Source organism: Bos indicus x Bos taurus, chromosome 2 (assembly GCF_003369695.1).
Source record: "Bos indicus x Bos taurus breed Angus x Brahman F1 hybrid chromosome 2, Bos_hybrid_MaternalHap_v2.0, whole genome shotgun sequence".
In the NCBI taxonomy this organism is placed as follows: Eukaryota; Metazoa; Chordata; class Mammalia; order Artiodactyla; family Bovidae; genus Bos; species Bos indicus x Bos taurus.
The window spans coordinates 60023634-60050230 of NC_040077.1; the positions used below are offsets into that span (position 1 = coordinate 60023634).

Here is a 26597-nt window from a genome sequence, read left to right on the forward strand (position 1 = left end):
GAGGAGCCACAGGGAATGCCAACTAGGAAACTTCCAGGTCTTCCTGATGTGCTCCTGCACCCAGAGAAGCCCAGAACTGGGTCACTGCAGGAGGCAGTACCCATCTGTCCAGTGGTGGTGCTTGTCAAGTGTCCTCTCTAGGCAGACCCATTCTGGGAACCATGGAAATACACAGATGAAGAAGATAGGATCCTGATCCATATGGAGATTATAATATATTAGGAGCATGGATAGCAATACTCCAAAATGACCCAATAAAAGAACACCCAAATGCATAGCTACACTTGCACAGTGTGATCCCACATAAGCAAGTTTTAGAGCAATTCAGTTTGTGAGCCAATGGTTTAAGATCAGATGGTTTTATCTTACAGATTGCCTTGTACTATGGTTGAAATATTTCCTATATAGCACTTCTCTCCAGTTAAGCAGATCAGAAATACTTCAAAGATGGAGACTGGTATGAGACAATAGGGTGGTAAACCACCTGATCTATTTTGCTTCCTCACTCTTTACATAAGATGCAGATAGAGATGGCAAAAAATCACAGCTCTGATCAGCAGAACTTTGAATGTAAACCAAAGCAAAATCAAAATAAAAAAATACTATCTCTGAGATGTGCTAACCCATTGGAAAAGAAGTGTCTCTAGTGAACAATGGAGGGGCTTGAGGTGTTTATGAGAGTAAATGGGAAAAACAAAAGGTTGTCAAGGAAAATAATAATGGTTTGTCTGCAACTAATTTTTTTAGCTTCACTGCTCACTGATTAGGAATGTGAGCAAGTGAGTTTATCACTTTAAGTTTTGGAATTCTTTTAGTTTATCAAAAGGATTTGACCTGACTTAGAGAGGGGCAGGCAATGGCACCCCATTCCAGTACTCTTGCCTGGAAAATCACATGGACAGAGGAGCCTGGTAGGCTTCAGTCCATGGGGTTGCTAGGAGTTGGACACAACTGAGTGACTTCACTTTCACTTTTCACTTTCACGCATTGGAGAAGAAAATGGCAACCCACTCCAGTGTTCTTGCCTGGAGAATCCCAGGGATGGGGGAGCCTGGTGGGCTGCCATCTCTGGGGTCGCACAGAGTTGGACACAACTGAAGCGACTTAGCAGCAGCAGCAGAGAGTGGCAAAAGCAAGATTTGTCAAAGCTTGCAAGCCATGTGGAAAAGATAAACAAAGGAAGAGAGAACAGATATTGGGGGAGAGTAAAAGGTTTTCCTGAGGCTGAGGAATGTTGATGTTCAGAGACTGGGCTAAAGAAAACAGCTGGGCAGGGAGGATGGGGTAACCAGAACTATGGATGCATACATGACACTGATGGGCTGCACGCAGGTAAAGAAAAATCTGAGAGAGGAGGCAGAATTCTGTAACTCCTTCTCCAAGAGTAAAATAATCACAAGGCAGCCATTCACTGAGTGCATCACACATTCATTCCAAAACTACTGAGCACCCGTCTAAATCATGCCCTATGGATGCTGTCTGCTTTTAAGGAACTCTCAGTCAAGAAGGGTAAGTCAAATCGCATTTTAACAGAAGTGCTGGGAAGAGATGCTTCAGAGCATTGCATAAATGGAAAGGTGCACAGCCAGAGGTCTTAAGACAGAAGTGTATCTGGGCCCAGCCCCATGTTTGGTTAGCATGTATTCTCATAAACTCAAACTTTAATTCCAAAACCAAAACCTAAGTCAATGATGGAAAATGAAGTGGAGAGTGTAAACTGATTAATCCAGCTGTTTAATAAAAATTTACAGTGCATGCCAGGTACTGGTTATAAACATCAATTCATTTAACCTGCATAACTTTGAGATGTGTATTATTATTAGTCCTAATTTAAAACAGGTAAATTGAGACATGATTTACTCACTTGCTCACATTCCCAATCAGTGAGCAGTGGAGCCAGAATTTGGAACAAAATGGCCTGGCCCCAGAATCTGTGCTGTGGACCGCTGCACAAGGTGGCCTCATCATCAGACATTCAAACTACACAGCTAAGTACTTCCATGAGTTAACACTGAAGGTGTGAGGTTCTTTTAGATGCTGAAGCCAGATTAGTGAGTGAAACAGACAAGGTCCCTGTCCTCAGGGAGCCCATTTTCCAATGTGAACTGATATTAAATGTTCATGAGTCCATGAGCCTCAACAAGCCTGGATATGCTTTACTGCTGCTTCTCTTTGCCATGGCTGTCTCCCTGTAACACCAGTTAGACCTGGAGGATCTGATGATCAGCGCTTAGAAGATGCCCCAAACTCTCAGCTCCATGACTCAGCAGACACTTCCTGTCACAATCACTGAATTTGATGTTGGGTCCTGTAGTTGAAACTGGCCAATCCACCAGTGCAATCCCCAGGCTCTGAGTCGATCTGCACTAAATCTCTTTAGAAGCTCCAGAATAGCTTAACTGTCCAGAAGGCAGTTAAGCTTTGAGATTGGCAGTGTAGTTAGAAAGAAACTGGGGAACTTGTCCTGAAACTGCATATGTCAAGGACAATGCTTTTACAGGTATTATGTTTCTTTGGCTTATTTTGGAGGGCTATTGATGATTTTGAGGAGGTGAGAGGTTAAGTTCTCTAAGGTCCCTTTTGATAAACACTTAACTGTCAGTCAATTGACTGTTGGACATTAGGGCTAATGGAAAGTAAGGAGAGACATGGTATGCTGGTGAGGAATGGGGGCATTTCCCTGGAGGCTACACAGTGGCATAACTGGAGGCTCAGGAGTATGAGTGAGGCCATTTGTCAGAGCATGCACGCAGCTTCAGCACCTGCTGCTTTGAAAGACAGTTGATCTTAATCCATATCAATAAATTCTTCCAGTCTCAGAGACATGTCTAAAATGCTTCATTTAGGCTTTGAATCAATGGGTTTAAGTCAACCTTTCTCTATTTCAGCCCCCCGGGAGACATTTTCTCTAGAAATAAATCATGAGTAAGTCACAAAGCACTTACCAGCTTCAGAACACTTAGGTAATCATCTCCTTGAAAATAGTGAACACAGGATATTGCTACGCCTATTGACTTGTAGAGCTAGAAGGGAGCTTTAGAGCTAATTTAGTTTAATTCATCAATTTCACTGAAAAGCTGTACTCCAAAGACCTTAGGTAGTTTCTCCAAGTTCATTCAGCAAGTCCAAGGCAGAGTAAGACCTGAGCCTTGTCCCAGGTGGCTGGCTCATTTCCACGTGTCCCTCTTGGCATTCCTTCAATGGAAGAGGGCAACTGACAGAACAGATGGGGTCTTCTGGACTGTTTATGAATTACAGTGACCTCAGTGGAGGCAACCAGTGACACAACATATCAAAGATATCTACCAAAGTTGAAGACTCAGTTTAACCCTTTAAACAAAATCCAAATTCTGTTCCTACTTCATTGCTACTTCAAAACCCCTTTAAGCCCCATCCCAGATCTCCCCAACTAAGCAGAAGGTAATGAGACCAAATATCTGCTCACTTTAAACAACTATACTTTTATTTGTAGCATTCATGCTGTGGGAGGTAGTTTAACTTTGCCATCAAAGATCCATCTAGTCAAAGCTATGATTTTGCCAGTAGTCATGTATAGATGTGAGAGTTGGACCATTAGGAAGGCTGAGTGTGGAAGAATTGATGCTTTTGAACTGTGGTATTGAAGAAGACTCTTGAAAGCCCCTTGGACTGCAAGGAGATCAAACCAGTCATTCCTAAAGGAAATCAACACTGAATATTCATTGGAAAGATTGATGCTGAAGCCAAAGCTCCAATACTTTGGCCACCTGATGCAAAGAACTGACTCATCAGAAAAGACGCTGTTTCTGGGAAAGACTGAAGGCAGGAGGAGAAGGGGATGACAGAGGATGAGATGGTCAGAGGGCATCACCAATTCAATGGACATGAGTTTGAGCAAGCTCCGAGAGATGGTGCAGGACAGGGAAGGCTGGTGTGCTACAGTCCATGGGGTCTCTGAGACATGACTGAGCAACTGGACAAAACAAACAAAAAATAGTTGCTTTACAATGCTGTATTATAATAATTTATACTGTACAGCACAATGAATCAGCCATACATATACATATGACCCCTCACTTTTGGACTTCCTTACCATTCTGGTCACTACAGTGCATTAAATAAGAGTTCTCTGTGCTACACAGTACATTCTCATTAGTTATCCATTTTTGACATAGTATAAATAATGTGTATGTGTAAATCCCAATCTCCCCATTTATCCCACCTCTCTTCCCTGTTGTTCTCTACATCTGTGTCTCTATTTCTGCTTTGTAAGTAAGATCATCTCTATCATTTTTCTGGATCCCACATATATGTGATAATATATATTCATTTTTCTCTTTCTGACCTACTTCACTCTGTATGAAACTCTCAAGGTCCATCCACATTACTACAAATGCCCTAACTGTGTTGCTTTATATGAGCCCTCAATTCTTCTTGACCAAACTCCAGTCATGATGCTTGTGGGAAGAACAGTCACCTGAAGTCCTTGCTTTTTTAGTCACCTGAAATCTTTCTTTAGACAGACTGACTGAAACAACTTTATTTCTATTTGCTAACTCTATCTGCTCTAATGCAGTGGATCCCTGATGTGATCAGTGTCCCTATTCAGTGAAGGTCTGTGCTGCCCCTGCTTTCTCCAGCTGCCTTTGGCCATGTCACCTTGACATCTTCTGCCACTCTTGTGTTGACCAGTTGCCTGACTAGGTTAACAATTACCCAAAGTTTTATAGGATATTTAGGTTTTGTATACAGCAATGTTAGTCCCTATAAAGACTTCTCATGGCCACAAGTGTTAAAGAGAAAAAATAACTTTTCACTCAGATCAACCAAGATCACTACATAGCAGAAGCTTTTTAAATGCTAGGGAATACATTACAGTGTAAGTGATTGTACATATGCAGTAGTCATTAATGCTTTGAATATTTTGGTGCCTAACCTGGAATTTTTCATTTACAATAAGAAAATTATTAAATTGACCTGCCTTACAAGAAATGTGCAAGTCTGCTACTAATGATTGCAAAGTAACCTTAAATAATGAATTACTCCATGAACAGAATGCTAATTAACAAAGGGGAGCAAATATTCTGGGTAGCTGCTATATTTAATATTAAAGAAAAAAACTGTTCTAATTCCATAAATGTACAAAGGTCATACTTTTCCTTAATCACAAAGTGATCTTACATGGACATACAAATTCAATTGAAATGATTTGTAATTAAGAAGAAAAATGCCTGTTGTGATCATTAGCATGTGACCACCACTGTAAAGAAAAATGAGTACCTTCACGTTTCATTCTTTGAAACTAAATCAAGCTCTAATCAACACAGAAATAAATTGGCAAAGATTCAATAAGAGTATATTATCCCCCACCCCTACTGCTGGTCATTTTTTAAGATCTAAATTTCAATGCCATTTAATGCCTCAAAAAGAAATTAGATAAAATTGCATCATCATCATGATAATTAGTTAATTATACTTAATAACTAGGTACACCTCTGTAGTTTATTTTTTTAAAATGAGGAATGTTTGCTTAATGTAAAAATGTTATCACAGGATTCAATTTTTTTTTTTTAATGTCTATTACTGGATAAAACATCAAGTCAGTCTTTAAAAACTTAGGATATGTTTGAGGCAATTCTGCTGTGGCATAATGGAACTCAGCTTTCCCTCCGAACAGAAAGAAAGATCTTGATCATGGGTGAGAAATTAGTCAAAGATACTGATTATTATTTTTTTCCAATATTTTCAGGGAGGTAGAGAAGAAAAGAAAATAAAGATGCTATTTCCTGAGAACTCTTAAAACCTTGATGATTTTCCCTGCTTTCTATCTTAGGAGTACCTGAGTACCCCTACACTCTACAGTCAGCTTATTTTACATAAGATATTTGATTTGCAGAAAGACATCAGCCTTCACAAAAAACTTAGACAGAAATGTTATATTTGTTTCAATTTTCTGAATCAAATGTAGGCCCTGTAAACCCCAATGGGAATTCTCACTCAATATTCAGGACCCCCACATTCCACAAGATGTCTAGGAAAGCACCATAATATATGCAGCAATTGCTCAGATTTAATTCAAAACTAATGAAAGGGCCTACTTATGTAAAAATCCTGCTTTCTAAATGACTTTTGAGAAACAATATTCCCTCTGACGTATTCATTTAGGGGAGTACACTGACTTGGCAGAAATTCAATCGACCTTACTGCTAAGATAAATAGACTTCTTCTACAAACTGAAGGAGTCAAACAGTTGAAGAGAAAAGACAAATAAAATTACAATTTTAACCAGAAAGCTATTTTCCTTCAAGAAGCTTCATGTATTATTTCAATTGCCTTTACCACTGGGATTTGCAAAATAAGGTATCATTCTTTTAACTTAGTGGGTAGGATTAAAGCAAATATGTCTTCTAGCACTTATAGAGACCTTAAAGAATTAAATCACATCTCATCCTATTATATCTAATAAAGCTTAATTTTAGCTATATTGTGACTCTTGGCAAAGTACTGTGCAATTCAGTTTGGCAGGAGGATTGCGTGTGTATGTACAATAAATATAATATCTAAAAATAATTCCTGCAATTAAAAATAATTATGTGAAATTTGGCCACATGTCAAAAAATTCTCCAAATTTCCTTCATTTCACATAGCAAATTAGAAAGTGACTACTGACTAGTGATTTTAATGTTACAGAGTAACAACACGATTAAGTAAAGATTGAAAACAATATTCAGAATAAAAATGAATACAGAATAAATGTATGTATGCAGTTTTAGAAGTAATTAGATCAATATCCAACAATTATGAAATTAAGGAAGAAATACAGGAGTTTTCAACCCTATATTCACATATTTCTGTGGTTTCTTCTCTGTTCCTCTTTTGAGGATTTTGGTCTGATCATTTCTCAGATTCTTAACTCAGAGCTAAAACGAAGGTATAGAGAGGGTGGAAAGAATAACAGCTGACCTAAATGGTATCTTTTACATCTTACAGAGTTAAAAATACCATTATTGTTGAGAGAAAATGGAAAGGAAATAAGAGAATGTAGAGAAGTGGTCAGGCAAAGAGAAAAAGTAAAAAGGTAGAGAGGCAGGTAAGAGAAAGAATTATCTTCCAAGCTATCAAGGATAGAAATGTGCACCGTCAGGGAAGCACAGCTTTTAAAGAGGTTTTAGAGCAAGGGTCCCATGAACAGAGGAGTCTGGTGGGCTACATAGGGTAACAAAGAGTTGGACACAACTGAAGTGACTCAGCTCAAACACTCTTCTTCTCAGCACTTTGCAACCTGGAATTCATTTTGCAATAGAAACAATAACAAGATTAAAATGAGAGTCAGTTTTAGCCTGGATAGGAAGGGAGTTTGGGGGAGAATGATGCCTGTATATGTATGGCTGAAAAAACAAAAAACAAACCCAAGCAAACAAAAAACACTAAGCTTTGCGATTTTTCTCAAAGAAGATTAGCATCCTATATAGTAATTTCTCACATTTAATAAGTACATACAATACACTATCTTTAAAAAGATAAAATAAATGAATACATTAAAAAAATGAGAGTCAGTTTTCCCATGAATGACTGCAAATGTGTATTTCACTGATTAATGATAGAATTAATAGCTAATGCATATTACTAACCAACTTGTCCCAAAATACTGCATGAAGCACTTAAATGCAATTTCTCATTCATTCATCAAAATCACTGCAAGATAAGTAAAATCATTATTCCCATTTTATAGATGAAATAACTGAGGACAAATTATTGCTGAGCATGCCAAAAGCAATAAATGACAATCCTGGTGCAGGACCCTTAAAAGCCAATACCCTTTAACACTATGCTATAGTATGATTTTATATTGGCAATAAAAGTTATGATAGAAATGAGCAACTGTAGCATTAATAGTCAGAAAATAAATAAGTGAACACTTTCAGTTCAGTTCAGTTATTCATGGCCAACTCTTTGCAACCCCACGCACTGCAGCATGCCAGGCTTGCTGTCCATCACCAACTCCTGGAACCTACTCAAACTCATGTCCATCACGTCAGTGATGCCATCCAACCATCTCATCCTCTGTCATCCCCTTCTCCTCCAGCCTTCAACCTTTCCCAGCATCAGGGTCTTTTCCAATGAGTCAGTTCTTCACATCAGGTGGCCAAAGAATTGGAGTTTCAGCTTCAGCATCAGTCCTTCCAATGAATATTCAGAACTGATTTCCTTTAGGATTGACTGGTTTGATGTCCTTCTAGTCCAAGGGACTCTCAAGAGTCTTCTCCAACACCACAGTTCAAAAGCATCAATTATTCCGTGCTCAGCTTTCTTTATAGTCCAACTCTTACATCCATACATGACTACTGGAAAAACCACAGCTTTCACTAGACAGACCTTTGTTGGCAAAGTAATGTCTCTACTTTTTAATATGCTGTCTAGGTTGGTCATAGCTTTTCTTCCAAGGAGCAAGAATCTTTTAATTTCATGGCTGCATTTACCATCTACAGTGATTTTGGAGCCCCCCAAAAATAAACTCACTGTTTCCATTGTTTCCCCATCTATTTGCCATGAAGTGATGGGACTGGATGCCATGATCTTAGTTTTCTGAATGTTGAATTTTAAGCCAACTTTTTCACTCTTCTCTTTCACTTTCATCAAGAGGCTCTTTAATTCTTCTTCAATTTCTGCCATAAGGGTGATGTCATCTATGTATCTGAGGTTATTGATATTTCTCCCAGAAATATTGATTTCAGCTTCTGCTTCATCCAGTCCAGCATTTCGCATGATGTACTTTGCATATAAGTTAAATAAGCAGGTGACAATATACAGCCTTGATGAACTTCTTTCCTGATTTGGAACCAGTCTGTTGTTCCATGTCCAGTTCTAACTATTGTTTCTTAACCTGCATACAGATTTCTCAGGAGGCAGGTCAGGTGGTCTGATATTCCCATCTCTTCAAGAATTTTCCACAGTTTGTTGTGATCCACAGTCAAAGGTTTTGGAATAGTCAACAAAGCAAAAGTAGATGTTTTGCCCCCTTAAAAAAATTCTTTTTGCTTTTTTGACTGTGCCATATGGCTTGGCAATCTGTTTCCTGACCAGTGACTGAACCTGGGTCATGGAAGCGAAAGCCCAAAATCCCAACCACTAGGCCACCAGGGAAAATGGAAATGGAAATTAAAAGATGCTTGCTTTTTGGAAGAAAAGCTATGATCAACCTAGACAGCATACTAAAAAGCAGAGACATTACTTTGCCAACAAAGGTCTGTATAGTCAGAGCTATGGTTTTTCCAGTAGTCATGTATGGACATGCGAGTAGGACCATAAAGAAGGCTGAGCACAGAAGAATTGATGCTTTTGAACTGTGGTGTTGGAGAAGACTCTTGAGAGTCCTCTGGACTGCAAGGAGATCAAACCAGTCAATCCTAAAGGAAATCAATCCTGAATTTCATTGGAAGGCCTGATGCTGAAGCTGAAGCTCTAATACTTTGGCCACCTGATACGAAGAGTCAATTCATTGGAACAGATCCTGATGTTGGGGAAGATTGAAGGCAGGAGGAGAAGGGGATGACAGAGGATGAGATGTTTGGATGGCATTACTGACTCAATGGACATGAGTTCAAGCTCCAGGAGATGGTGAAGGCCAGGGAAGGTTGGCAAAGAGTTGGACATGACTGAGCAACTGAACAACCACAAAGCCACCAAGGAATTCCCTAAGGAAATTTGTAAGCTGAAATAAAAATTTTTTAAAATAGTTCTAAAAAAATATGAGTAGTAAAGGCCAAAACTCAGAAAAGTAAGTGTTGTTAAAGGAAATTAAGGATCTAGTCGAGTATTTTTGATGTGACTCTGAAAGGTACTTAAAATTATTACTAACGGGTTGATGGAGAGAATGAAATTTGAATAGAATGACTGTTTTCATCATAAAATTTAAGTTTAGAGCCATTCCCAAGGGATTATAATGAGTTCACCATAAGACCCACTCCCTCCCACCGCCACCAAGATTTTCTTAAAGAGCAAAGGATGACCAAAGGAGACTTTAAGGCAGGTTGGAACCTGGAAAGGAAGGCAAGTGGGTGTAAAGCTCACCCTCCACTGGGTACCTAGCATCACTAGCACAGGTCTTTTTCCTTAACAACTATATCTAATCCCTCAACTGAGGAAAAATACAAGTAACAGTAGAATGTTTCTAAGTTCATTGGGCAAGAATTGGAAAGATATACTTCTTAAGTTAATTATTTTATTTTTGGCCACCCCCTGAGGCATGTGGAACTTCCCTAAGCAGGGATCAAACTTGTTTCCCCTGCATTGGAAGGGTGGAGTCTTAACCACAGGATCACCAGGGAAGTGCAGAATAAGGTTTTTTTTTTTTTTTTTTTAATGGCTGTGATTAAGAGTATGTGAGAGAGCAGGAGCAGGGAACAGTGAGATATGGTAAGAAAGATCAGAGATGGCTAAAGAAAGCAGACCTAGGTCTCCAAGGCTTCGGTACCAACCACAGGATGCCCTGGTGAGTTCATCATTAAGACAGGTCTTCACATGTGTAGATTTAGAACACAGATATTTCAACTTGGGAACAACTAAACAGAAATTTTTAATAATGGTAAGAAGAGGAAATCCATACTCTCTGAGATGACCCAGTCCTCCAAGAAGAACACTGCAAACTCCAAAGCTTAAAGCCACTTCCAAGGGACCAAAAAACCAGTAGGGAAATATGTGATAATGATTTTAGAGCGCCAAGAAAAAACTATCGCTCTCTAAAATAAATATGCATACCATCTTATTTTTAAAGAAAGGGCTCACTGTACCTTGTTAGCATATGCTGCTTTAAATATGCAAATCCTTTTAGACTGAATAAGTTAATTTGACTTCAAAGGAAGGCTCGTGGGATTCACTAGGTCCCAAAGTAGTGATAGGAACGAGACACCATCTAATAAATTCTTAAATGCAGAATAGTTCATTCTTTCATCTGAGAAACAGCATTAGGTATTTTTATGAGAAACACAAAAATTACAAACCAAAAATTCTGCACTACAAAACTTGATGAAAGCTCTTTTCCTCTCTTCCTCCTATTTTTATATTATAAGTCCTACCTTGTAAGCTCTTCACTATGTCGAGGTCAATGTTATAAAGTAGTAGCTTCCAAACTGACTAAACCAATGGGATCAAAGGGAGACCCAACTCAGAAGAATTGGGTCAGAACTGGGAAGGGGGAAACAGAGAGAATAGTTAGAACTTAAATCTTTGAAACTCTTTATGATTAGCAGGTTGGAAAGTCAATGCCCTGAATAACTTCTGGAGTATAATTTTTGAAAAGCCAACTGGCCAAACACTATCATTAAAATCCATTAAATTGGAAGTCTACCATTGCCTGTGTAAATTGGGCAACTTGTTTAGCAACTGAACTTCTGTAAAACAGACTATGGGCTTTCCTGGTGACTCAGTGGAGAATTCCCCTGCCAGTGAAGGAAACAGGGGTTTGATCCTTGATCTGGAAAGATCCTCTGGAGAAGGAAATGGCAACCCACTCTAGTATTTTCGGTTAGAAATCACTATGGACAGAGGAGCCCAGTCAGGCTACAGTCCATGGCGTTGCAAAGAGTTGGACACGACTCAATGATTGAACAACAAAATAGACTATCTAATGTTTCTCACCTTTGTTATATTATCTCCTCCCTGTGAGCTTCTGTAAACATTGTTTCCCTAATTGTCCTTCCATCCCCTATGAAATTTTCACAACACAAACATGCTGTCTAAATTGGTTATATATAGATACATGTGGCTTATGATTCTTTGTGACTCCACAGACTACAGCCCATCAGGCTTCTCTGTCCATGGAATTTTCCAGGCAAGAATACAGGAGTGGGTTACCATTTTCTACTCCAGGGGATCTTCCTGACCCAGGGATCAAACTCGTGTCCCTGGCATTGGCAGGTGGATTCTTTACCACTTTGCCATCTGTGAAGCCCATATATAGGTACATGTAGACTTTATATTGGAGAAGGCAATGGCACCCCACTCCAGTACTCTTGCCTGGAAAATCCCATGGACGGAGGAGCCTGGTAGGCTGTAGTCCATGGGGTTGCTAGGAGTCGGACACGACTTCACTTTCACTTTCAGTTTTCACTTTCATGCATTGGAGAAGGAAATGGCAAGCCACTCCAGTGTTCTTGCCTGGAGAATCCCAGGGACGGGGGAGCCTGGTGGGCTGCCGTCTCTGGGGTGGCACAGAGTTGGACACGACTGAAGCGACTTAGTAGCAGCAGCAGACTTTATATATAAAAAGATTTTTTTCATCCCAAGAACCATTTGTGTCCCCTTGGGGGCAATATCATCCCCTTTGGGAATGCATGGACTAGACCATATATTGAACTTGAGTTTGTAGGCTGAGCAATCTACAAGTGTATTCTGAGTTTATTAGCAAAACATTCCATGCAGCAAGTACTACCAGTGTCTCCAGTTTCCAATGAGACAACTGAAATTTTAGAACTCTGCCCAAGCTTCTATAATTAGCAAAAGCAGAGGCAAGCCCTGAACCCAGCCAGTGTGATTCTGATTTGCCCTGTTTTTACCATGTTAGGCTGTTCCAGCTCAAAGCTCTGAAATTCTTGGGTCCAGTGCATTGTTTTTACGGCTGTAGGTTGGAATCTATCTTTTTTAATTTGACTCCAGTGCTCCTCAATATCTGTATTTTGCTTGAATTTGGAATCTACATGCTAATTTTTTGCAATAATCAGGAGATAATACATTAACAAGATAACATATTATTAATCAATAAGATAAGCTATTCTCTGGTAGAATACTGATACATGCAGAGAATACAGACATTTAAAACAGCTGAAAGGCTGTAGAATTTTATAAATTTTGTTTTTTATTTAAACAGTAATCAAGTTATTAAAAATCTTCCCTGAGAAGTTGCCTATTCTAATTTTGTGTACATTTAAATATATCATCAGAGCAAAACAGGTTACAATGTCAAGAGGACAGTGATTTATATTTTAAAATATTATAGCTCTTTTCTATGAAGTCTTAATTTGAGAGAAAAAGCAACAAATTATTTTGTTGAAATAATTATTTAATTAAAAAATAGATGATTTTATATTAAAGCAGTATGGATGTATCCATAGGCTATTTAAATACAAAAGAATATTAATTCTGAAAGTGTTCTTACCTATTTTTAAAAGGGAGAGGGAACTGAATTTTCCAAAGTAATACAGATTTTTTATATCATAAAATGAGATGCCACCGCATGCAACAATTGATTTTTTTCTAATGTTTGTGTATCTAAATTGAGTCTCTCTAACAAAAACACTGTTTTGTTCAGTCTGGTAAAGATCAAAGGTAAGTCATGTTTATCATGGTTATACTTTTTGGTGGAGGGGACCCTGAAAGAACCGTAAGCATGATTGGTCAGAAAATGTTCAGACCTTTGGCAGCTAGAGATCTTTAAAGTAGAGAAAGCAATTTAATATGAAAGTCAGCCTTCAGGACTCCCTATGGGCCTTACAGAGAATGATGAGTCACCTCACCTGAGGACCAAATGGTTACCAACCAGAACCATCTTGCATCCTCTCTAGCCAAACAGAATCTAAGCTTTACAGAGACTTCTACCATCTCCACTCCTGCTCTCTAACATATGTCTTATGCTGCGAACAATTACAGGACCACATCCTGCAGGCCACCAGGACATAACCAATTTTGTCCTCTTTACTTAACATGGCTTGCCAACTAATTAATTATATATGACACTTTTCATCTGAAGTTATTTTGTCAGTTTGTAATGATCAAAACCAGATATACACTGCTACAGTTTTAGAAAAAAAGAAACTTAGCAATCCTACTCTTGAGTTGATGCTTGTATGGTCTGAGAAAGTTTTATGTCTCATAAAGTAACCAGCCAGAACTTAAAGAAAATGGAAATCTACTTGAAATGTCTTTCCCCTCTGAGATAAGCTCCCTCATTGAATCTTGTAATGGAAGAGATCTTCAGTTCAGTTCAGTCGCTCAGTCATGTCCGACTCTTTGCAACCCCATGAATTGCAGCATGCCAGGCCTCCCTCTCCATCACCAACTCCCAGAGTTCACTCAAACTCAAGTAGTGTCTTATATAATACCTTATTTCTAAAAATGAGAAAATCAAAGTCTATAGTGGTTCTATAACTTGTCCAAGATCAACAGATTGTGTAAGTATCAACCTAGAATTCTGTCTTGCTACTTAGTTGACTTATTTATTCTGCCTCTAGATTTTTTTTTTTAATTTCCTTGATTAGCCTTACCATACCCCATTCACTGTAAAACCACACTAGATGAAAGAAGTAATCAGAAACCAAGTCTTAGGGTCTGAGATTAGCTAATGTAGTTTTTTAGTGTTAAGATACTAATGCATGGAGTGAAACACGGCTAGAACAAAGAATGTGGTTAATAGAGACATTCATCAAAAGTCAGAATGTTATATTTTTCGCTAATGATTCCAAAGTCCAAAAATTTAAATAGTAGTAGTGTGAAAGTGTACACATGAGGCCATTTACCTTTTGTAACCTCTTAGCAATAAGCAGTGTCATGTTAAAAGGAAAGGCTACATTCATCACTAGAGGAAATATTCTGGAAGCAGAAAGGACCTGCTAAACACAAATCACTGTCAAATAAGACAAAACAATTGAGCTGAAATTGCAATAAAATGGAAAACCACTAAATCCCCCTCCCCATCCCACTGCCTGATTCTCCAAGGCAACGGTTACTAATACCCAGCCCCTTTTCTAGGCACTGGTAGAAAGTACTGGAGAAGAGGCCATATCATCCCATATCTCGTTGACCTTATAACCTGAACAAATGAACTAGATTTACATATAAAAACTAAGCACTCTTAAACAACAGGTATGTAATTAGGCAATCATGGGCCTAGTACTTGTACAGGAGGCAGGTATTCCCAGAAGAAAACAGATCAGGGACAGCAAGTCAGTTTTTGTGGGATGCAAGCCTGGGCTTCTTAACACTCCAATGTTATTCTCTCTACTCTATATTACATTTCCACTCTCACCATGTAACTGATCACAGTTGGTATTTTGCAACCTGATGCTAGAGGACATCAGAAGAAAAAACATTCTTATAAAATGAAATTGCACTTATAAATAAATGCAAAAATCCAAATGATAATCATCTACTATGGAAATCTACTATGTTCAAAGAACTACAAATTTAACTCAACAACATATTAAAATATTGCAAATTTAATTCAGTAGCACATTAAAACACTAAAAGATTTGAAAATTAAAAAAGGAAATGTTCTTCCCTAAAATTGCAAGGATGGTTCAACAGTGGTATATCTGCTAATTTAACTTACTACAAGAACAGCTTGAAGGAAGAAATACAAAAATTCACCTCAGGAAAAAAAAAAATATATATATGTATATATATTTACAATGACATAATACTTGATATAATATGGCATAATAATTATGATATAATATACAAATGCTATTTATATATAAATTTCATAGCCATTAATAAAAAATACCCCAATACTCTCCCCAAAGTAAAAGAACAAATTCTCTTACTCAGTAAATGTCATTTAACATGACCAAATCATATTTATAAGTGAAAAACTCCAGATATTTAAGTCAGAAACAAGGCAGGGATACCAGCTAACATTTTATGACCTAACTCTATAGGATTGCCTTGCCAGTGTAATAAAACTTAAAAAGATACAATAGTTATAAATATAAAATGAGAAAAGATAAACATTACCATTTATATGATTATTGCCTAGATAACTTAAGAACTTAAGAAGACTTTTTTATCAAAAAAAACTTAAGAATTTATAGGACTATCTCACAAAGTTTCATATATTGTCTTTAGTTTCTTAGACTTCCCTTATGTTTACTTTTTAAAGCTACTTACTATATTTTATAATGCTCTCCCTGCTAATAAAAAATATTATCATGAGTGTGTGCATACTAAGCTGATTCAGTTGTGTCTGACTTTTTGCAACTGGTCAACCCTATGGACTGTAGCCCTCTAAGCTCCTCTGTCCATGGGATTCTCCAGACAAGAATACTGGAGTGGGTTGCCATGCCCACCTCCAGGGGATCTTTCTGACCCATGGATGGAACCCAAGGCTCTTACCTCTCCTGCTTTGGCAAGCAGGTTCTTTACCACTAGTACCACCTGGGAAGCTCACTGTTAGCAAATTGTTTATCAAAGTATGGAGCCTCATACATAAAAAACTATATACTATATAGTTTTTGGTAAGAGTTTAAATAAACTTGTAGCTATATGTATGTCTTGACCTATATTAAAACCTAGTTCCCTCTATCCATTATCCAAGTGCTTTGCAGACAAAGGTAACAAAGAACATTGCAAATAGATGACCAGTGCAAGTTCCATGCATGAAGAAGGGCACCCAAAGCCAGTGCTCTGGGACAGCCCAGAGGGACAGGGTGGGGAGGGAGGTGGGGGACGGCTACGGAATGGGGGGAACTCGTATACCTGTGGTTGATTCATATTGATGTATGGCAAAGCCATCAAAATACTATAAAGTAATTATCCTCCAATTAAAATAAAATAATTAAAACAAACAAAAAATATTGCACATAAGTTGGAGGCTGTAGTACTAAGTACCAAGAGTGGGGTGAGGGAGTAATCTGCCCCCTGGAAAGAGTATTTTATCATTCATGTTGCTAAGTATCATAGGTTCCCTGTGATATATATATATTTTTCACTTTTAATTTTGAACTAATTATATTTTCACAGGAAGTTACCAAAAAATAAGAATAAATATGCATGGATGTGTACTTTCAACAAGTTTCTTCTATGGCAACTTCTTGCATAATTGGTGTTGAATATCAGAACCAAGGAATGGACATGGGTACTGTTTACAATTTTACATATACTAATGGCATATGCATATGTACATGTGTGTTCAGTTCAGTTAGTCGCTCAATTGTGTCTGACTGTGACCCCATACACTGGAGCACACCAGACTTCCTTGTCCACCACGAACTCCTGGAGCCTACTCAAACTCATGTCTGTCTCATCAGTGATTTCATCTAACCATTTCATCCTCTGTCATCCCCTTTTCCTCCTGCCTTCAATCTTTCCCAGCATAAGGTCTTTTCTAATGAGTCAGTTCTTTGCATCGGGTGGCCAAAGTATTGGAATTTCAGCTTCAACGTCAGTCCTTCCAATGAATATTCAGAACTGATTTCCTTTAGGATTGATTGGTTGGATCTTCTTTTAGTTCAACGTACTCTGAAAAATCTTCCTCAGCACCACAGGTCAAAAGTATCAATTCTTCTGAGCTCAGCTTTCTTTATAGTCCAACTCTCACATCCATATATGACTACTGGAAAAATCACAGCTTTGACTAGATGGACCTTTGTTAGTAAAGTAATGTCTCTGCTTTTTAATATGCTGTCTAGATTGGTCATAGCTTTTCTTCCAAGGAGCAACAGTGTCTTAATTTCATGGCTGCACTCACCATCTGCAGTGATTTTGGAGCCCTCAAAATAAACTCTCTCACTGTTTCCATTGTTTCCCCATCTATTTGCCATGAAGTGAAGGGACTGGAGGCCATGATCTTAGTTTTCTGAATGGTGAGTTTTAAGTCAACTTTTCACTCTCTTTTACTTTCATCAATTATTTCATCAATTTCATCAAGAGGCTCTTTAATTCTTCTTCGCTTTCTGCCATAAGGGTGGTGTCATCTGTATATCTGAGATTATTGATATTTCTCCTGACAATCTTGATTCCAGCTTGTGCTTCATCCAGCCCACCCAGCACTTCACATGATGTACTCTGCATATAAGTTAAATAATCAGGGTGAGAATACACAGCCTTAACGTACTCCTATCCTTATTTAGAACCAGTCTGTTGTTCCATGTCCAGTTCTAACTGTTGCTTCTTGACATGCATACAGCTTTCTCAGGAGGCAGGTCAGGTGGTCTGTTATTCCTATCTCTTTAAGAATTTTCCACAGTTTGTTGTGATCCACACAGTCAAAGGCTTTGGCGTAGTCAATAAAGCAAAAGTAGATGTTTTTTTCTGGAACTCTTTTGCTTTTTCAATGATCCAACCAATGTTGGCAATTTCCTCTCTGGTTCCTCTGGCTTTTATTTTTTGTTGTTTTTTTTTTGTTGTTGTTGTTTTTGTTTTTTCTAATTTTATTTTATTTTTAAACTTTACATAATTGTATTAGTTTTGCCAAATATCAAAATGAATAATCTGCCACAGGTATACATGTGTTCCCCATCCCGAACCCTCCTCCCTCCTCCCTCCCCATACCATCCCTCTGGGCCGTCCCAGTGCACCAGCCCCAAGCATCCAGCATTGTGCATCGAACTTGGACTGGCAACTCGTTTCCTACATGATATTTTACATGTTTCATTGCCATTCTCCCAAATCTTCCCACCCTTGCCCTCTCCCACAGAGTCCATAAGACTGTTCTATACATCAGTGTCTCTTTTGCTGTCTCGTACACCGGGTTATTGTTACCATCTTTCTAAATTCCATATATATGCGTTAGTATACTGTATTTATGTTTTTCCTTCTGGCTTACTTCGCTCTGTATAATAGGCTCCAGTTTCATCCACCTCATTAGAACTGATTCAAATGTATTCTTTTTAATGGCTGAGTAATACTCCATTGTGTATATGTACCACGGCTTTCTTACCCATTAATCTGCTGATGGACATCTAGATTGCTTCCATGTCTTGGCTATTATAAACAGTGCTGCGATGAACACTGGGGTACACGTGTCTCTTTCCCTTCTGGTTTCCTCAGTGTGTATGCCCAGCAGTGGGATTGCTGGATCATAAGGCAGTTCTATTTCCAGTTTTTTAAGGAATCTCCACACTGTTCTCCATAGTGGCTGTACTAGTTTGCATTCCCATCAACAGTGTAAGAGAGTTCCCTTTTCTCCACACCCTCTCCAGCATTTATTATTTGTAGACTTTTGGATCGCAGCCATTCTGACTGGTGTGAAATGGTACCTCATAGTGGTTTTGATTTGCATTTCTCTGATAATGAGTGATGTTGAGCATCTTTTCATGTGTTTGTTAGCCATCTGTATGTCTTCTTTGGAGAAATGTCTATTTAGTTCTTTGGCCCATTTTTTGATTGGGTCGTTTATTTTTCTGGAGTTGAGCTGTAGGAGTTGCTTGTATATTTTTGAGATTAGTTGTTTGTCAGTTGCTTCATTTGCTATTATTTTCTCCCATTCTGAAGGCTGTCTTTTCACCTTGCTAATAGTTTCCTTTGATGTGCAGAAGCTTTTAAGGTTAATTAGGTCCCATTTGTTTATTTTTGCTTTTATTTCCAATATTCTGGGAGGTGGGTCATAGAGGATCCTGCTGTGATGTATGTCAGAGAGTGTTTTGCCTATGTTCTCCTCTAGGAGTTTTATAGTTTCTGGTCTTATGTTTAGATCTTTAATCCATTTTGAGTTTATTTTTGTGTATGGTGTTAGAAAGTGGTCCAGTTTCATTCTTTTACAAGTGGTTGACCAGATTTCCCAGCACCACTTGTTAAAGAGATTGTCTTTAATCCATTGTATATTCTTGTCCCCTTTGTCAAAGATAAGGTGTCCATATGTGCGTGGATTTATCTGTGGGCTTTCTATTTTATTTCATTGATCAATATTTCTGTCTTTGTGCCAGTACCATACTGTCTTGATAACTGTGGCTTTGTAGTAGAGCCTGAAGTCAGGTAGGTTGATTCCTCCAGTTCCATTTTTCTTTCTCAAGATCGCTTTGGCTATTCGAGGTTTTTTGTATTTCCATACAAATTGTGAAATTATTTGTTCTAGCTCTGTGAAGAATACTGTTGGTAGCTTGATAGGGATTGCGTTGAATCTATAAATTGCTTTGGGTAGTATACTCATTTTCACTATATTGATTCTTCCAATCCATGAACATGGTATATTTCTCCATCTATTAGTGTCCTCTTTGATTTCTTTCACCAGTGTTTTATAGTTTTCTATATATAGGTCTTTAGTTTCTTTAGGTAGATATATTCCTAAGTATTTTATTCTTTCCGTTGCAATGGTGAATGGAATTGTTTCCTTAATTTCTCTTTCTGTTTTCTCATTATTAGTGTATAGGAATGCAAGGGATTTCTGTGTGTTGACCCATCACAAGCATGGAAATTGAAACTGTAATCAAAAATCTTCCAGCAAACAAAAGCCCCGGTCCAGACGGCTTCACAGCTGAATTCTACCAAAAATTTAGAGAAGAGCTAACACCTATCCTGCTCAAACTCTTCCAGAAAATTGCAGAGGAAGGTAAACTTCCAAACTCATTCTATGAGGCCACCATCACCCTAATACCAAAACCTGACAAAGATGCCACAAAAAAAGAAAACTACAGGCCAATATCACTGATGAACATAGATGCAAAAATCCTTAACAAAATTCTAGCAATCAGAATCCAACAACACATTAAAAAGATCATACACCATGATCAAGTGGGCTTTATCCCAGGGATGCAAGGATTCTTCAATATCTGCAAATCAATCAATGTAATACACCACATTAACAAATTGAAAAATAAAAACCATATGATTATCTCAATAGATGCAGAGAAAGCCTTTGACAAAATTCAACATCCATTTATGATAAAAACGCTCCAGAAAGCAGGAATAGAAGGAACATACCTCAACATAATAAAAGCTATATATGACAAACCCACAGCAAACATTATCCTCAATGGTGAAAAATTGAAAGCATTTCCTCTAAAGTCAGGAACAAGACAAGGGTGCCCACTTTCACCATTACTATTCAACATAGTTTTGGAAGTTTTGGCCACAGCAATCAGAGCAGAAAAAGAAATAAAAGGAATCCAAATTGGAAAAGAAGAAGTAAAACTCTCACTATTTGCAGATGACATGATCCTCTACATAGAAAACCCTAAAGATTCCACCAGAGAATTACTAGAAATAATCAATGACTATAGTAAAGTTGCAGGATATAAAATCAACACACAGAAATCCCTCTGGCTTTTATAAATCCAGTTTGAACATCTGGAAGTTCACGGTTCACATAGTGTTGAAGCCTGGCTTGGAGAATTTTGAGCATTACTTAGCTAGCATGTGAGATGAGTGCAACTGTGTGGTAGTTTGAACATTCTTTTACATTGCCTTTCTTGGGATTGGAATGAATACTGACCTTTTCCAGTCCTGTGGCCACTGCTATATGTAGTTCTATGCAATACTATTGCCTGCACCACCATCAAGATACAGAATGGCTCCATTACCACAAGGACCTCTCTGTGATGCCTTTATTGCCACACTCATGCCCGCGTATCACTAGATCACCTGACACCTACTACTCTGTTGTCTGCTTTTTTCTGATTGGGTTCACCATCACCTCCTGCCTATCTCCCCTGTTTCACAGGCCTCTGTGTGAGAGGCTTTTTGCTTCATCAGGGAATATTACAAGTACACAGCTACCATGGAACTTTGTACTTGTTCCCTCTGCCTGGAACACTTTTTCCCAGAGAACCACTCTCACTTTCTTCTTTTACTGAAGTCTCTGCTCAATGGCACCCCACTCCAGTACTCTTGCCTGGAAAATCCCATGAATGGAGGAGCCTGGTAGGCTGCAGTCCATGGGGTCGCGAAGAGTCGGACACGACTGAGCGACTTCACTTTCACTTTTCACTTTCATGCACTGGAGAAGCAAATGGCAACCCACTCCAGTGTTCTTGCCTGGAGAATCCCAGGGATGGGGGAGCCTGGTGGCCTGCTGTCTATGGGGTTGCATAGAGTCAGACATGACTGAAGCGACTTAGCAGCAGTAGCAGCTGCTCAAATATTACCTCTTGAGAAAGAATTTTTGATATCACTGTTTGAAGCAGTTCATATTTTTACTCACATATTCAGCAGTTTCTTTTTTCTTAGTCTGCTTTAGTATTCTTCATAGCATCTGCTTGCTGCTGCTTCTGTTTAGCTGTTAAGTCATGTCCTACTCTTTGCAACCCTATGGACTATAGCCCACCAGGCTCCTCTGTCCATAGAATTCTCCGGGCAAGAATACTGGCGTGAGTTGCCATGCCCTCCTCCAGAGAATCTTCCCAATCCAGGGATCAAACCAATGTCTCCTGTGTCTCCTGCTTGACAGGTATATTCTTTACCACTGAGCCAAACTTGGAAGCCCCTTAATAGCATTTATCACCCTCCAATGTGTATTTTTTCCCCAAATTAGTCATTATCTCTCTCTCCTCATCAGAATATAAATATCACAAAAAAGACTTGACTATCTTGTTTACAGCTATGTTCCAAGTATTTAAAATATTTCCTACACATAATGGATGCTTAATAAATATTTGTTGAATAAATAAATTCTCACAAATGATCACAAAGAGAAACTTTAAATACAAAGACTACAGTTCTCTCTTTTCCAGTTGGCAAAAACTGTAAACAAATGAAAACACTTAGTACTGGCAAGAATAGGAAGAAACTGGCATCCTTAGGCACTGTTAATGAATTTAAAATGGCACAGCAGTTTTAGAAGGAATTTTGGCAGTATTTATCAAGTTTGAAATCCCCAAATGCAATAACTTCACTTCTAGGAATCTTATTAAAATACTGACATTTAAAATCTGAACAAAGCTAGGTGTATAGCTAGATGTTTTCCTCAACACTTTTTGTTATCATTAAAAAAAAAAAACCTCTTAAATGCCCTTCAAATGTAAAATAATTAAATTAACTAAGATCTTACCATGGATATTATACAATTATTATTATGAGGGATCCCTATATATTTACTATCAAGGAAAAAATGAAAGAGCAAAAGGTAAGTTGTAGAAAATTATGTTAGGTATAATTATATTATGTGATAAGGAAAAAGCAGATCTGAATGCACATTTAGATGCATGTGTGTGTGTGTGTGTGTGTGTGTATGCACATGCACACTCTGTACATACAAAATTAGACCAGGAAGTATTTATACCAATTCATTTACAATAACTGAGAATCACTAGAATCTAGTAATCAGTGAGATTACTAGACCAAACTTGAGGGAAATGTTTGAATTTTTTGTACTATATATTTTCTATATAAATTTTTATATTAGTGCATTTATTTTATAAATAAAATCTGATGAGAAAAAAGTAAAAAGTAAATGGAATGTAGTCTCATTAAACTACTTCAGATTAAAGTACGTTTGACAAATAACATCGTAAGATATTTGATACAATGTGCTATCCTTTTAACGAAGAGACTTTTATTCAAACATAGTTCATAAGCCAAAGGAATAAAATCCTAACGGCGAATTTCAGCTAGAATATTTCTACTATGGAGGGCTTCCTAGGGATCATTCTACATCCGCATCAATCAAAGAGCAGTATATAGGAATGTCTAAATCTCCTTTTATTCCTCATCCCATATCATGCAAACTATTCAAGGGCTTGTGAGGGAACATTCAGGATTCCATACCTGGAATTTAAATGACTACCAATAGATAGTTCCTTACCCTTCTTAAAAAAAAATAATATATATATATGTATATGTATGTATATCTTTTTAGATGACTTCTCAAAATGTATTTTTTCTGGTTGCTACAGATAGCATGTGGGATCTTAGTTCCCAGCCTAGGGATTAAAACCGAGGCGCTTGCATGGTAAGTGCAGAGTCTAACCACTGTACCGCCAGGGGAGTCCCAGTAGTTTCTCAACCATCTTAATACCAGACCCCTACTGTGACTGGGCTGCTTCCTGGCTCAGCTAGTAGTCCCCTGTAGCACTGTTCCTTGGGCGGATTCACAACTGCTTCATGCTGGCTGTACACTACATCCTTCAAAATGCATTCCTTTACATCTAGGACAGCAGATCCTCTCAGTATTTAGCTTTTCCCACATAAAAATTCCCAAAAGAACTTGTCAGATAATCTGCTAGGAGTGTGGGGATGACTAATGGCAATCTAGTTAATATTATTTGAAAACAATTCTATGCACATACCCTACTCTCAACCAGCAACATGTCCAAATGGTAGGTGCTGAATTTTAACACAGCACTTACTCTCAATGAATAACTATAGGGTAACCTTCAAGCTGAAAATGTAAGCAAAGAAAGGAAAAGAACTATGTAGAGCTGTAAAGTGGAATAGACAAAGGACAGAATGTTGAATGGGATGACAGAAAAAGACAACAGTAGAAGATATGTTCAGTAATACACAGGAATAAATACTTGGGAAACTTTAAAATAGCACAGTAATACCACCATACAGAATGAATTAGAAATATAATGAGATGAGGTAAATAAGATGTGGTGAGTAATACCATGACTTGCTGGGCTAAAGCATTCAACTGGTGTATGGTACCTACATATCCCTCCACAATTTTATATTCAGAAGGATGGAGGAAAATAATTCAAATCTGTAACATTGACAGAATATAATGCTTTTACATTTTCTCACTAAATGCCACAGCTCTGCTTACCTGCTTGGAAATCAGTGGATCTAAACATGTGATGTATTGTTCAAGGAGGGCACCAAAAAGGGACAAAGGAAGAGAAGCAACCTTTAACAACCTTGGTAAACACAGCCAAGCTGCTAACAGACTTGGACATTGTTATTTTACACTGAAAACCATCTCAGTTCTCTTCCAATGAGTAAGAATTCCAACTTTGCAAAACATACAATAAGCACATGAAAAACCAACCAAGTCATGAGGAAACGCAAATTAAAACCACAATAAGACATTCATCCACCAACACGGTCAAAAGTAAAAGGACTGAAATTATCAAATGCTGGTAAAGATATAAAGCAATGAGAATCTCATTGTTACACACAGCTGAAAGGTATGTAAAAGAGTATAATCTACTGGGGGAAAGTTTTTTGAGACTTTTTAAAAAATAAAACTACATAACCTATTACCTAGAAATCCCATTCCTAGCTAGTTACCAAGATAAATAAAGGAATTCGTTCACAAAAAAATGTTTTTCTCTGTGAACAAATAAGCATATGAATGTTATAGTTTTATAAACAACAATGAAAAACATAATATTGATTGACAGGAGGAAAAAGAAATTGTGTTATATTCATCACTGAAATATTACTCTATAATATGAGGATAACATGAATCAGATTCAGAAATATCATGCTGAGTGAACAACACAAAAAGGTAGATGATATATTACTCCATTTATATAAAAGTCTGCTGCTTCTACTGCTGCTGCTGCTAAGTCACTTCAGTCATGTCCAATTCTGTGCGACCCCATAAACGGCAGCCCACCAGGCTCCCCTGTCCCTGGGATTCTCCAGGCAAGAACACTGGCGTGGGTTGCCATTTCCTTCTCCAATATAAAAGTCTAGAACTGTATAAACTGACTGAAGGTTATAGATAGATAAATGGTTGCTTCTGGTGGAAGTTGGGGTTGGAAGTGAAACGGAACTGATTGGGAAGGGACAGAGAAAAATTTTGGGAGCAACAGAAATGTTGGTTCTAAAGATACATTCATTAAAATATACTCTTATCTTCTGAATATTTCATTGAATATAAACTGTATGTATGTAAAATACACCTTAATTAAAAATCACAGAGCTATGTTAAGATAAAATGAGAATGTCAGCTGTGCAAATATTTTATGAAAATTTCATTCAACTAAAACCAAAATTTCTGGAAAATTCTGTTGGCAGTACATTCATAGTGGAAGTTGTAAAGCAAGTAGGGAAAGGAGCCGTCATCCCAGAAATAAGTCTGACAAATGAGAGGCTATCTTTGGTACTGAAAACATAACAAGAGTGCAGAAAGAAAGGGTTTGAATCGGATTAACTGAGATTCTGTCCCCTACAGTTCTATTTAATGGAAGTATATAGACACTACTTTTCTAGTCCTCAAATTTGTGATTGGCTCAGTATAGTACAAGTACGTGCTCAGTCACGTCAGACTCTTTGTGACCCCCTTGGACTGCAGCCCACCAAGCTCCTCTGTCCATGGGATTCTCCAGGCAAAAATATTAGAGTGGGTTTCTATTTCCTCCTTCAGGGGGTCTTCCCAACCCAGGGATGGAATCCATGTCTCCTCTGTCTCCTGCATTGCGGGGGGAATTCTTTACTGCTGAACCACCAGGGAAGTCCTTGGTTAACATGAAAGGAACTGAATTGTCCTGGAGGAGGGGCGGGGAATGATGGGGGAGGACTGTGGGGCAGGGGGAGGAGGAGAAGAATATGAGTTGAAAGAGGACAAAAAAGATAAAGAAGCCAGGAGAGAATAAGAATACCAAAGACAGAACTGAGACAGAAGACATACAGAAGAACAAACTTCTGGACACAGCAGGGGAAGGAGAGGGTGGGACGAACTGAGAGAACAGCACTGAAACATATACATTACTGTATGTAAAAGAGATAGCCAGTGGGATTTTGCTGTATGGAGCAGGGAGCTCAATGCAGTGCTTTGTGACAACCTAGAGGGGTTGGGATGGGGTGGGAGGTGGGAGGGAGGTTCAAGAGGGAGGGGACATATGTATACCTATGGCTGACTCCTGTTGATGTATGGCAGAAAACAACACAACATTGTAAAGCAATGATCCTCCAATTAAAAAACAAAAACAAAACAAAACAAAAAAACTGAAGCAGAACAATGTATCTAATGGCCTAATGAGGAATGTATTGAGTTGAAGAGTTTGATGTAATACATGTCTCTTCAT

The 26597-nt window shown here is 38.1% G+C and overlaps 1 protein-coding gene across 2 annotated transcripts in view; it reads right to left on the reverse strand.

Annotated features, from left to right (window-relative positions):
* THSD7B (thrombospondin type 1 domain containing 7B) overlaps positions 1-26597 on the reverse strand; it is a 1076713-nt gene that overhangs the window by 629024 nt on the left and 421092 nt on the right. The gene's annotated exons all lie outside the window — the stretch shown is intronic.